The following is a 15,045-nucleotide window of genomic DNA, read 5'->3' as shown; positions in this document are numbered from 1 at the left end:
AAGGGAAATTGGTATGCTCCCACGTAATGGGCACAATGTAAGGGTATAGGGCACACCTCCTGGGTGTAGGACACAACAATAGGGACCTGACCTAACAGAAGAGGGGTATTAAAAACAAGCCCTGATCCATGCTCCTAACGTGCTCATAGTCTTCCGGGAAAGAAAGGCATCAGTTAAAGTAATCGTTAACACAAATCAGACTGTAGTAAGTGCTTTAGGAAAAGTATGAACAAGAGAGAAAGACATGTAGAAATATTCTGATTGGAGACATGGGGTTGAGGGGGGCTTTGGGAAGGCACAGATATGGAGGGAGAGATGGAATAAGAGAAAGTGGAAGAGGAACGTTGCAATAGTTATGGTGCAAGCTATGGTTCCATAGCTCTGGTTCAAGAGTCCTTGGAATATCGCAATAAACAGCTATGGTTCAAGTAGAGAAAACTGTGTTTTCAATTTTCTTTCTTTCTTTTTTCTTTTTTTTGAGACACAGTCTCAAGCTGTCACCCTGGTTAGAGTGCTATAGCATCACAGTTTACAGCAACCTCCAACTCATGGGCGTAAGCCATTCTCTTGCCTCAGCCTCCCTAGTAGTTGGGACTACAGGTGCCCTCCACAATGCCTGGCTATTTTTTGGTTGTAGTTGTCATTGTTGTTTGGCAGGTCTGGGCTGGATTCAAACCCACCAGCTCTGGTGAATGTGGCTGGTGCCTTAGCCACTTGAGCTACAGGCACTGAGCCTTTGTTTTCAAATTTCAAGGCAGAAAAACTCTTTATTTGGTTCCGGGTCTCTGTGGAAATACTTGAACAGTGAAAGATAGACAAGGTACTAGAATGTTTTGAGAGGAAACATCCCCAAATTCTTCCAGAGTTAGAAAAGTTTAACACCTGACTAAGAGTCTGAGACAGGCTAACCAGGGGTTAGCTGAGGGTGGGGGATTCCCCAGGAGCAAAGGCCTCTGACCTTCACAGTTAAATGGCTCAGCCAGAGAAGAAGGGTGGAGTTCTTCCTGGTCTGTCTTTCCTTAGTTAATATTTATTGAGAGTCCTTCCTGGATGCTACGGAAACCCACTGATCATGTGGAATGTGCAGTCAGATGGAGGAGATACAGAAGTTGATTTTATTGCTTAAAATATGAAACTGACATTTTTTGGTGATCCTTAAGCATTTCTATTAAGCCTCTATACTTATACAAGCCATGACAAGAACAGGCCTTCATTGAAGTCTTGTTTTATGTATTTTTTGAGACATGTATTTTTGAAAACTTGAATAAATTATACATTCACCTCATTTTGATTCAGTGACTGCCTCTGGAGATGATTCAGTTGGAGTGTTATGTGGTATTTTTGGAGTAAAAAAAGCCTGTCTTAAAAAAATAGAGAAACACAGTTGAACCTATAAACTGTATAGAAGAGGTGGTGGGAAGTGTGTTATGTGGACTGGGCAGGAATCCCCATTTATTGAATAACTTTATCCATTGGGCACTATTCTGGGCACTTTATAGGTGATATTTTAGTTTTCTAGATGCCCTGAATGAAATATATCTATATAATGATGAAGAAACAGGCTCTAAGTGGGTGAGTAACTTACCTGAGGCCCACCTGCTCAGCCGTGATGCAGCCATGATTCACAGACCAGAATCCAGGGCTTATAGTAGCTGCTCAGCTGCTACCAGAGAGAGCTGCTCTTTCATTGTGCTAGTCCCAGGGAAGGAGAAAGTACAGACAGTACTGTCCCATCAGCAACCTGGTGGCTGCCAGGTTAAAACTTCTCAAACTTTTTTTCCCCAGCACTGTAGCAAAAAATGCATTTTACAGCAAGACCCAGTACAGTTTTATTTATAAAATTTCAAAAGTATAATGACACAATTCTTACATTTACTAAATGGGAAGTGCTATGGATTTCTTTCCTTTTTTATTGTTAAATCATAGCTGTGTACATTAGTGCAATCAAGGGGTACAATGTGCTGGTTTCATATACAATCTGAAATATTCTCATCAAACTGTTCAACGTAGCCTTCATGGCATTTTCTTAGTTATTGTATGTAGACATTTGTATTCCGCCTTTAGTAAGTTTCGCCTGTACCCATTCTAAGATGCACCGTAGGTGTGGTCCCACCCATTAACCTCCCTCCACCCTAGCCTCCCCCTCTCCTCCCCTCCCTTGGCCCTTTCCTCATAGTCTTGTGCTATAGTTGGGTTATAGCCTTCATGTGAAAGCTATAATTTAGCTTCATAGTAGGGCTGAGTACATTGGATACTTTTTCTTCCATTCCTGAGATACTTTGCTAAGAAGAATATGTTCCAGCTCATCCATGTAAACATGAAAGAGGTAAAGTCTCCATCTTTCTTTAAGGCTGCATAATATTCCGTGGTATACATGTACCACTATTTGCTAGTCCATTCGTGGGTCGATGGGCACTTGGGCTTCTTCCATGACTTAGCGATTATGAATTGGACTGCAATAAACATTCTGGTACAGATGTCTTTGTTATATTGTGATTTTTGGTCTTCTGGGTATAAACCTAGTAAAGGAATTATAGGATTAAATGGCAGGTCTATTTTTAGGTCTCTAAGTATTCTCCAAACATCCTTCCAGAAGGAATGTATTAGTGTGCATTCCCACCGGCAGTGTAGAAGTGTGCCCTTTTCTCCACATCCATGCCAACATCTCTGGTTTTGAGATTTTGTTATGTGGGCTACTCTTACTGGGGTTAGGTGGTATCTCAAAGTAGTTTTGATTTGCATTTCTCTGATGATTAAGGATGATGAGCTTTTTTTCATGTGTTTGTAGATCGTGCATCTGTCTTCTTTAGAGAAGTTTCTCTTCAAGTCCCTTGCTCACCCTGAGATGGAATCACGTGTTCTTTTCTTGCTAATACGTTTGAGTTCTCTGAAGTAATCTGTTCTGTTAGTTTAATTTTAAAAAGTGCTAATCTGGGGTGGCGCCTGTGGCTCAGTAGGTGGGCACTGGCCCCATATTCCGAGCGTGATATGTTTGAACTCGGCCCCAGCCAACTAAAACAGCATTGGCAACTGAATCAAAAATAACCGGACATTGTGGCAGGCGCCTGTAGTCCCAGGTACTTGAGAGGCCGAGGCAAGAGAATTGCCCTAGCCCAGGAGCTGGAGGCTGCTGTGAGCTGTGATGCTACAGCACTCTACTGAACATGACAAAGTGAGACTCTTCTCCCCCCTCACCCCAAAAAAGTGCTAATCTCATCCCAAGTCTGCAAATTGGGGGTGGCCTGCACAGTGAAAACACTCTTTGGTACTAACAGATTGGAGATTTCTTTCTAGCTTTGGACAAAGGAATTTTGACAACCTTTTTTCTCTTCTGCACATACCCCTCTAGCTAAGGGCTGGACATTACCCTTTATGACTAATTTTTCCCATAAAGGCTGTTTGATTCTATTGTCCATAAAAGAAAGCAGTAATACTACATGGCTCCGACAGCCTTTACCTTTACTTGTATATGGGGTGACACTCCATAATATATTCTGTATCTTTACCTTCCTGTGACAAAGTTCTCCAAAGTAGTCCTAGATCATAAGGGAATTTCGAATGTGAGGAAGCTCATCATACCTGATTTTGAAAAATCTTTCCCTTGTCTAGGTCAGGATAAAGATTTTCCCTCATGACTCCTGCCTGTGAGTAAAGAGAGCTTTTAAAACAGTACTCTTTTACTTCAACCACTGCAATTTTTGCCAGATTTGAGGTTGCCAGGGCCATTCCACATAGTGTTCAAGAGGGTTGGGGAGAGAGGCAATGTTTGGCGAGATGGGCTTTGTGGTCCCGTCTGCTCTGGGAGGCTCTCACCTGGAGATCACACTTCCCAGATCTGTGGGAACTAGCCGATGGGAACAATCTTTTGGTAGCCACTTTGTGTGCTCTGAAGTACTAGGCAGATAGCAATTATTCCTATTAGGTGTGGTACTGAGTAAGAGAAGAGCCTTTATCGTGATTGTAAAAGATGGCAGGCATTTCTGTGACACAAGTGGGACCTGTAACAAATTGTTGCTCTTTATTTGACAGCAAAAAGTTTTTCACTCAACCTACCAATCAAATATTTATGGATTCCTTGTTGAATACTAAGTATTGTGCCAAGTTTTTTTGAGTTTGAAAACAAATAAGATAGGCTCTCGGTACTTTCGGTGCTTATAATTGATCTCGGGGAAAACAGAAATGGGAAAAAAAGTGAAAGGTCTATGATGTCATGTAAGTCAGTGCTAAAGGGTGAGCTGCAGACCATGAGGGGAAAACTTGCTGGTTGGAGGAACTCAGAGGAACTCAGCTCTGTCTTGTGGTCCGTGAAGGAATGTCCATGTTGGAAATTAGAGCAATGAGGAAGCAGCAGAGGTCTGTTTATCTGGAAAACTCTACTCAGTAACATGTGACCCCTGGGATTTACTGAAACTTCTTTGTGGTGTTGATTACCTACGACAAAAAAGAGCTCAGGACATGCACTATAGTCACCCACTTAAGGTCTTGGTAAGAACCTAATGGAAGGACCATGGTTTCTGCATCTTGGTGTCTTAGTTTTCTCAGGCTGCCATAATGAAGCTGAAACAATGGACATTTTATTTCTTCAGTGCTGGTGGCTAGGAAGTTCAAGACGTTGGTGATGGAAAGGCAGGTTTTATCCCAAGGTAACAGCTGCTGTCTTACTCTGTGCTCACATGACCTATTTTTTGAGAGCTCAGATTCATCGTCTTCTAAGGGCATTAATCCCATCAGGGGCACCATGCTCATGTCCTATTTAAACCTTCCAAAATACCCCACTTCAAAATTCCAACACATTGAGGCTTGGGGGCTAGGACTTCAACATACGAATTTTAGAGGGACACACACATTCAGTCCATAACACTTGGTGTGCTCAAGTTGTGTGACGAAAGGAGAAAGAGAAAAGCCTATCAAAGCACTACCCCCTCAACCCACTTTGAACTTTTCCATGGAGGGAATGCATCCCAGATATCTACTCATACCATTTCTGGGGGTACACTAATCTCAACATCTTTAACACACTTGAAATCAAGACTCAGAATGTTAATTTGGAAGGCGCCAGTTTATGTGTTGAGTGCTAAGATGTTTTGACTGTATGCATTTGTGTACCTTGTCATACAAATCAGGTGACATACAAATACAAACTTACTTATCAGTACCTTGTCATACAAAGCTCACCCATCAATTCTCAAAATAGTTTAACACACGGGTAGTAGAGAGGCCACTGCTCAGTTGCTTTCTGACCCACTACCTTGATGATACTTCACCCCTCTTTGATTCTTCCACTGAGAATTTCCAGTGTCACTTTCCTCCTATTTCAATCCTTCTCCTCTGCCTCTTCTGCTTTGGTCAGGAAGGCACAAATGAAGTAACAGTGAGTTGTTTGCTTCTTTATTTTTCTGCCTCTGAACCAGGAGCCAAACCTGATGCTCATTTAAGATAAGCCAGGCTGGGCTGCGGTTAAGTGTTTGTAGAAAATGTTCCAAGGGAAGCAGAGGGTAGGGGTTTGGGCCAGATGAGTGCCCTCTGAGTATCAGAAAAGGCATTTTTTAAGTATGGCGAATTCTTGTGTGTGTTTTTTTTTTTTTTTTTTTGGCTGGGGCTGGATTTGAACCCACCACCTCCGGCATATGGGACCAGTGCCCTACTCCTTGAGCCACAGGCGCTGCCCAGTATGGAGAATTCTTAAAGAACTCAAAATGGACTTTGCATTTGATCCCACAGTCCCATTAGTAGGCATCTACCCAGAAGAAAAAAAATTTATTTTATCATAAGGACATTTGCACTAGATTGTCGCAGCTCAATTTACAATCGCCCAAGATGTGGAAACAACCTAAATGCCCATCAACCCAGGAATCGATTAATAAACTGTGGTATATGAACACCGTGGAATACTATTCAGCCATAAAAAGATGGAGACTTTTCATCTTTTGTATTAACTTGGATAGAGTTGGAGAACATTCTCTTTAGTAAAATATCATAAGAATGGAAAAGTAAGTATCCAATGTACTCAATGTACTCAATCCAACGTACTCAATCCAATGTACTTCAATCAATGAAGCCAGTAGACTATTTAATACATGCCCACATAAAAGAAAAACTCAATTCGATTCAAGATGGGGGAAGGGGGAAAGAGTGAGAGGGGAGGGAGGAGGGAGAGGAATTGGTGCACTCCCACTCAATGGGCACATTGTAAGGGTATATGGTACTCCTTCTGGGTGGGAGACACAACTACAGGGACTCTTCCTGACAAATGCAAACATTATAACCTAATTATTTGTACTCTCACATTAATCTGAAATAAAAACAAACAAAAAATAAGAGGTCTTTGTCACAGTGCTGGAAGGGTGGTACTTGGGCTGTAGAGAAAGAATCCTACGAGCTCAATAACAGCCTGTGGCCACTGGGATTCTGGGGCTTTTCTTCCAACCAAAGCAGGGTACTAGGAAAATGCCAACCTGGGTGATCCTATTTTTTCAACATTAATTTTTCTTAACAACATTGAGTTTTCTTTTTTTAACCTTAGCAAATGTTTTGGCTACATGAATTGCTTTTGTACAGTTTGAGTCAAAATCGCAAATGTGCCAATTCCCCGAATAGTGTGCATTGTACTTGTTAGGTGTGATTTTACCCATCTTTTCTTGCCCTCTCTCACCTGCTTGATTTACATTGAGTTTTACTTCCAAATGTTCACATGATTGTTGATTGATTAGTTTTAACTTAATAGTGAGAACATGTGGTTGTTTTTCCATTCTTTTAATACTTTACTTAGGAGACTGGTCTCCGTTCCATCCAAGTTGTTACAAAAGGTTCATCATCTTTTTATGGCTGAGTAGTACTCCATGGTACAGATACGCCACATTTTATTAATCCACTCATGTACTGATGGGCAGTTGGGTTGATTCCACATCTTTGTAGTTGTGAATTATGCTGCAATAAACATGTGAATGCAAATGTCTTTTTGATAAAATGGATTTTTTATCCTTTGGGTAAATACCTGATAGTAGGATTGCTGGATTGAATGGTAGGTCTATTTTTAGTTCTTTGAGGTATCTCCATACTATTTTCCAAGCACTGAGTTTCTGTGGATTGCCAAGGCGGCCCTTGGAAGCATGTCTGATCTTCTGATGAATCAACCTAAGTCACATCACTCCTTATAATACCAAAGAGATCTATATGATTATATAGAATCATAGAAACTTGTGGATGGAGGGGCCATAGGGATTATCTGGTCCAACTTTCTTGATTTCAGGTAAGGAAAGCAAGGCCCCTTGGGTAGTGTCTTCTGCCCATCAGCAAAAGAACCAAGCCTGCATCTGGGTTTCCTCACTCTCACTCAATTCATGGTTCTGTCGCTTATTCCTCAGTTTGGAGTGTGTGTGTGTGTGTGTGTATGTGTGATATTGAGGCTTCCTTTGAAGACAGCCTCATATTTTAGCAAAATTCTGGGAAATTTGTACGCTCATTGTTTAATAGGCAACATTGGTGGTGACTTTATGGCTTTGTCATAGCTACTTGCAGATCCAGAGTTGATAAATAAAGCTTAGAAGATGTGTTGGGATAAAATCTCTTAAGTCAACAAAACTAGGGCCATGTTTTGTTCAGGGCTCTGAATTTTATTTGGAAGTTATTTGGGGGCAGACTGAGACATTGGCTTTCTCTAGGCAGTTTTCACAGGCAGTGGTCTGGAGAGATGCTCTGTCTTCAGGCATTCTGCTATGCATTGTGGGAGGGAAGCGTGTCATATTGGAGAAAAAGAAGGAAGGAGTAGCAGTGTAGCCAGAAAGGAAATGGCAGTTACAATTTTTGTCAGGAAGTGTATTTTTTCTCCATCATGATCTTTTTACTGAAATACAGGCTGTTAAACGTCTTAAGTTTCCTTCTGATAATAAGGAAAATAAGTATGAACCAAGGGCATGTTTAATGATAGGTCACATATTCACAAAAGCTCCTTGGATTGGAAGCCAGGTGAGCAGGTAGCCTCAGCTGTGCCCCTAGGCATATGAGTGCATTAGACTATCTCTTGAATCCCTGTGTCTTTATCAGTGTCATGAAGAGGCGAATTACATGGATTCTTGGGTTCTCTTCTAGCTTTGAAATTCTAGATCATTTCTCTGGATAAAATCCCGGAAATCATTCTGACTTGCTCATACATTCTGCCAAATTGTACAACAGACAGTAACACCAACAGTCTGGAATTTTCTGGTTTGCTATTTAACACCCTGAGGATCTGGGGTCAGAGGGTGCCTACTTTCTCCTATTGGAATCTGATTAGGAAGTGAGCTATGATGCCAAGGCACTCTACTCAGAGTGACAGAGTGAGACTCTGTCTCAAAAAAAAAAAAAGAAAAAAGAAAGAAATTTTTACAGAAGTATGAGGTGAAGTAGTATTGTTTTTGTTTTTTTGCAGTTCCACTTAGTACCATTCGTGAAGGATTGTGTATGTGTGTACCTATAAATATTTACATAAACATATGCTATAAAATATACACGTTTCTAGGTACACATGTATATAAATATATATAAATACATGGTTACACACATATACAAGATAGCCCCTGGGCCTCTGGAAGCAAGGGAGTGATCTCTCAAGGCCAGGTGCTGCTAAGTCCCAGGACAGCAGCTGCCTGCACTCTCACCTTTGTGCTGATAACATTTCCTGATATGTCCCATGACTGCAGACATTTTCCCTGGGTAAGGGATTGTTATAATTGAGTAACTTTAAGATGAAGAGTACCCTCTCAATGATTAGGAGAGATATACGATGAAGATAAAGATTTTATTACTTCCAGGTAGGGGGGATACACAGCATGCCCAGAGTCCAAACACACAGAGGTCAGGGAGCACGAGAAGAGAGAGGGAGGGAATCTATGGACCAAAGACTTTACTGAGTCTAGCAGGCTCAAACTTTTTAAACAGGAGGCCAATTCACTGTCCCTCAGACTTTTGGCGGTCCGGACTATAGTTTAAAAAAAACCCAAAAAACTATGAACAAATTCCTATGCACACTGCACATATCTTATTTTGAAGTAAAAAAACAAAATGGGAACAATTACAATAACACCACCTCATGTGGCCTGCTGGCCGCAGTTTGAGGACCCCTGGTCTAGGGTATTATCCAAGCAGGCTTCCTGATGGGAGTTTTAATTGGTGGGTTGAGTTAGAGCAAGCAGGTAAGAGGTCATGCTATGACTGCCAAGTGGTCACTGTGACATATCTGCCTAGTCCATGCAAATGGGGTGTAGGGGTCAGCAGGGACCAGCACAGGCCAGTTCATAAGTTGTATCTAGCTGTCCCATGGGAAAGTGTTCACTGGGAGGAAGTTGAATAAAGATGTGGATCAATCACATTGAAGAACTGGCTGGGGGTGGGGAGGGTTGTGTGAAAACGGTGTCAAAGGTGACTAAGTAAATTTATATTCAAAGTGAATGCCGAGGCAACATAAAATTATAAGAATTGATTTCAGGGATATAACACAGAGGGGAGCATGGGGAATAGTGTACCCTGGAGTAGCCCGGCCACTCGCTCATCTCTCAGACAAATGCGTTCATGTAGATGTGGGAGAGAGGTTTTGAGATGCTAGGGATCTGCCCTACCCCCAGAAGATGAGTGGCCCTTCTTAGTAGCTCTTTTTAATTCTTCTCTGTCACAGGTTACCTCCTTCCCCATGTTGAAAACTTTCAGAGCAGAAAGGAGTTTGGGGCAGGAAATCTCTCCCATGGCTTCAGGCTGTCCCCAGTAGGGAAGGACTGTCAGCTCCAGTAAGGCTGAGAGATAGATAGATAGATAGAGAGAGAGAGAGAGAGGGGTAGATAGATATCGGAGAGGGAAAGAGAGAGACAGGGAAAGAAGGGGCCAACTCAAGGAAGAACAGCAGCTCTGAAGCTCTGAAATGGGCCAAAGAGGAAGCCCTGTAAGAACGGTCTAATGGGAAAATGGACATTGGATGTGTGGTGGCTTCCTTCCTCACACCGTAGCCTAGAATGCACTTTCCACACAATGTGTCCTCAGGGAGGATTAAATAATTTGGGAACAAAAATGTGGTTTTGGACCTGATACTTTTGCTTCCTAGAGCTCTTCTTTTCTCTTCTATCTCAGGTTTTCTTCCAAGACATTCAAGGTCCAAGGTTGAAGCTGGGATATGAGGAGGTTTCCCTGGGTCTTGCTCAGCCTAGGGTGCAATTTGTCTTAAATATTTAGAGGAATCCAGGAGGGAGCAGTAGTCAGGGTCCAAGATGGGACGTCTATACTCGATTTCCTGCTCCCCCCACCCCCAGGAGTGAGATTGCCACTGCTGGTTGGAGTGTCACATATGGAGAGTCTGAGGGCCTGGAGGAGTAGCTGGGGTCAGTAGGGCATTTTATGGCAGTATCTTTCTGTTCTTCAGGCTCCTTTTCCACAGCTTCCAGAAAGCTCTTAGTGTTAGAAGGTAATGGTCCTTGGACCACTGGGACATTGGTCTGTGTTTAAGTCTGAATCCTGCTCCTGATTAGCTCTGGGACCTCAGTCCATTTACTACATGTCATTTCCCTTCTTTTACCTGTTGAATGGAAGCACTTTGTCAGTTGTAAAATGGCACAAAAGTTCAAGTATTATTGTTATGTGCTGGTCCTTGCATTGTGGCTAGCTTGATTTCCTGTCGAGTACCTGAACCTGTACTTACACAGGGAAGACTTCAACACTGAGTTAAGGGTCAGAAAATTTGAAAGAGAGGCTGCTGGGGAGGCTAGAGGGGAGAGCACAGTGTGTACGTTTCAGAGTGTGGTCTGTTGTACGTATTCGAGGAAAGAAAGCAGAAGGCAGCAAGGGGAAACGCTGTCTGGGCTCCTGTTAAAACCTGTGAGAGATGGCTTTCTGATGAGCAGACTTCAAAGCTCTCTCCCTACAGGGCTTACATTTGACCCTTAGGGATTCTTTTCTTTGGGTTCCCAAAGAAATAGTGAAATAGCATGCTTTCACCACAATTCTCATTTACATTATTGATGTTTCTGGAAGGGCAGCCTGTGAAGCCACCTCTTCCTTTTCCTGTTCATCTTCCTATGTGACAGAGCTGCCCCGGTACAATTGGCGGGATTATCTGGGCAGGGTAAGTTGAAAGCAGGATAGGAAAGAACAGAGGAACGTTAGAGACTCCTTTCACTCATCACCATTTTGCTCAGATTTTGGTTTCCCAGGGAGTTTGCTGAGAGGACAGGGACTGCGTGCCCCTGGGTGTCTCCTGAGCCTGGCATGGAGTCAGGGTCATATGTTAAACGGAGAGCTGGGTGGGCAGATCTCTGGTGTGCAGACCTGAATGGCACTTCTGTTCCCTCGCTGTACCCTGCCAAGCATGACGGAGACACCACATCCCAGGGCAGAGCAGCCTGTACTTTCGCAGAGAAAATGCTTTTCCTCCTCACCTTGGGGCGGCCTGGATGCATCTGGCCTCAGAGGGAAACGTGCGCCTGTGGCAATTAGTAAATAACCCATCATGGTTCGCAAAAGCCTTTCAAATCCGCTGTGGCATTTGGTCCTCACTTTTCTCTCTGGGAGCTGGATGAAATTTGGACTCGGATTAGCAGCAGAGGAAACGAGAACTCAAGAGTTGCTTGAGGTTCCTCGCTGGGGAAAGTCGCGACGTTGCCTGGACTCCTCAGGGCTCGGCCTGCGCTCTAAACCACACTTTTGACAATCACAATGGTGGGCCCTTCTCTTGTTAGAATAGCAGTTTGTTTTTACTTCTCCAGCTCTTCTCTGAGGACAATAACACCCGGGAAGACCGATTCCGGGCTTGGTATGTGAAGCTTGGTCTCTCCCGGAGGGAGGCCCCGCTGTGAACCCAGCGCGTGCGCGGCTGCTGCTAAGCGGCGGCTTTCTGGCGCCATCTACTGCTGCCTTAAAGTAACGGCGGATGGGTGGCTCTTCTTGGTCATAGAAGGGGGACGGTCGGTCGTAACAAAGTGAGTTTTTAGAGTGAGAGGGTTGAGTTTTTCTCAAACTAGCGTGTGTGGGGGCATTGTACTTATTTAAGTGGTTTGTGAGAATTTTTTCGTTAACAATTTTCTTAGCCATAAAAGGGAATGAAATAATGTCTGTTGCAGCAACTTGGATGGAACTGGAGAACATTATCTAAGTGAAGTATCCCAGGAATGAAAAAACGTACGCCACATTCTCACTAAGAAGTGAGAGCTAAATGAGGGGTACACAGTCAAAGTCTTGAAACGGACATTAGAAACTAAGAAGGGGAGGATGGGAGGGAAGAGAGGGATAAAAACGTATCTATCAGGTACAACATACACTATTCTGGTGATGATCTCATTAAAAGCCCTGACTTCAGCATTATACAATTCATCCACGTGACAAAAACATTTATATCCCCTTAATATTTTTAAATTAACAAGTAAAATAAAACAATTGGATTGAAAAAAAAATAAATTTAAAGAGTGTCTTTTCCCACAGATACACTTTGGGATTGTGAGGAAAGAATTGATGTACAAATTAATAGTTGTGCTGTGTTATTAATTATACTCACAAGTAGTTGCATATTAGCAGGGCAACAGAGAAAGAACAATAATTAACCCCCTCTGCTAGACACTGAGACACCTGAAGTTGCAAACTGGCTTAGCAATCTTCATAGCTAGCCTAGCAAACATCTGCCACATAGTAGGCACTGATAAAATACATGATCCCTCCATTACTGATGGCACAATTTCAGGCACAGTGGTGTCTGTTTGAGGAAAATGTACCCTCGGCCAGGCCAGTAGTGTTCTCAGGTGATGAGCGAGTTATACAATTCTTCTCTTATTTCCGCAGAGCCAGCAAGCCTGAACATGGGGGTTACATACTTCTAAGAAAGGGTTAAATACCAACCTACCAAAGGGTTAAATACCTACCAACCTTTGTAGGGACAAGACTGGATTTTGTTTTTAAAAGGTCATTAAGGAATATGAACAGATGGAGAGAATGTGATGAAATCTATTTGCAGGTCCCATCCTTAGTATCTAAGATTAAGATTAGAGACAGGGCCCTGAGCTGAGGGATGGGGCAGGAACAGATTCTAAGCTTAGAACAAGTTCTACTGGGGCAGAGATTCCTGAGACACATCTCTTGCCCCTAAGGATGAATGGCAGAGGGTTACTTTGCTTTTTAGGCTTCATGTAAACCCCATGTAAAAGGCATTACCAGTGATCCCTAGCCCTAGATTTTTACCTGGCTACTTGTTGAGGGCTGTGGGAAGGACATAAAGCAGCATCTGGTCATGTTCAATCTAACATCCACATGGAATAGCACATGCTTTCCAAAATGGGAGTCAATCTAATGAGGCAGAGTCTGGAGGCCTAAAATAGGAGTGATGATATTTCTCTTTCATTTCTGTTGTATTTTTACATTTACTTTCAGCAATAGCTATGTGTATGAACATGTGTGTGAGTCAAAATATACCTTTACATGTGACTATTTAAAGGAAACATGGTTAATTTTTTGAAAAGCCAAGAATCTTTTCCCAAAGTAAATAATAATTACACAGTTCAATTGATAATCTGTGAGTTAACTAGGATATATTCATTAAAGATCTCCATTGTTAAATATGCATTATGTGTTTAAAGGGATTTAGAAGTACATTTAGTCTTTGACCAAGAAGGAGACCAGCTGGTAAGTCTCTATTGAGGCAAAAAGCATGTTTCTTATTTACAATATTACAAATCAAGAATGTGTTTCCAGATCAACCCCCTATAATCAATCACATCTATGATGTAGATGAAATAATAGAATCTGTAGATGAAGAAAGAAGAATGGTGGTGGAACAATAAAAGTTATAAAGGAGATAAAAAACATTTAATAGAAGAATATTTTTAGTTTTCACTAACATGTTTAGTGGGTGAATGCAGTGTTGTAAAGCTTGAAGGACTCTAAGAATTTAGGATGTTGGAGTTGTAGTGACTCTTGTGTCTAATTTAATCTAAAAATGTGTAGCTTACACATTTAGTAGATCTGTATTAGCTTTCACTTACCAAATAAAGCAATTTCTCCCTCAAATTTGAAACAGGGAGTAAGAAGAGATTTTCCTAAACTCAGTGGGTAAGATTGAGGAAGAAGATAAGGATGGAGGGATAGAGTTGAAAAAATATGTATGGGTGTAAAAAGAGATATCGTGGTCTGTAAGTAGATTGCTGGCCTGTGAAGTAGAGAAATTAAGAAAATCAACTGATGAGAATTTGCACAACTTCCCTGATTCCTGAAAGAAGAGAATCTGTGTCCACTGGGGTTTCCATGTTGACTGATAGTCATATGTTTAAAAAGAGAATAGCACTTTGCATGTCTAATTACTTTTAAAAAGTCATTTTTTGTAAAACTTTTTTTTTTTTTACATTGCAACATGATACAGTGGTTTGGGAATGGAAACTTCAATTCAGAGATAAAAATAAATTTAAGGTAAAAATTAACTTCCCCCTTTTTATGTTGCTGTTTTGGGTTCTTATACCACTGTGAAGGGCCCACCTTGGGATTCTCAGGGTGACATCGTAAAATCCGTGGCAACCAAGCTTTTCACAAATGCCCAGGTGGCTTTCAATCTCAATGTGTGTCATTGAACAAGCAGGCAGCTGTGAGTCATCAAATACATACTGGGGCCATTTGGGAGATCGTTTTTATAAAGATGAAAAATGTGTTTGAGTGTTTATTGTCTTGCATGTGAGATAAAGAAGTGCCATCAAGAAATGCAGCAGGCCCTAGCACGCGGTCCTGGGATTGGCCTCACCTGGGAACTTATTAGAGACGCAGTTCTCAGGCCCCACCCACACCTACTGAATCAGAATCTTTGGGAGGAGGGATCAGTAGTCTGTGTTTCAATAAGTCCTCCTGGCTAGAGTGATGCAAGCTCAAGTCTGAGAACCACTGAGTAAAATGTGGAGGGGGTTAGGAGAGAAGTAGGCCAGGAAAAGGAGCGAATCCAGACTAACTGTCTCCAAAACACTGATAATTACTATGTGGCTGAAAGAAGCCTGAACATAAGACCCTGCTGGAGCTCTCAGCAATGTACCTTCTGAAATTTCAAAGAATCCTAAATTCTGG

Source organism: Nycticebus coucang, chromosome 9 (genome assembly GCF_027406575.1).
Source record: "Nycticebus coucang isolate mNycCou1 chromosome 9, mNycCou1.pri, whole genome shotgun sequence".
NCBI classification, from domain to species: domain Eukaryota; kingdom Metazoa; phylum Chordata; class Mammalia; order Primates; family Lorisidae; genus Nycticebus; species Nycticebus coucang.
The sequence above is the reverse complement of the archived record's forward strand: the minus strand, read 5'-3'. Positions refer to the sequence as shown.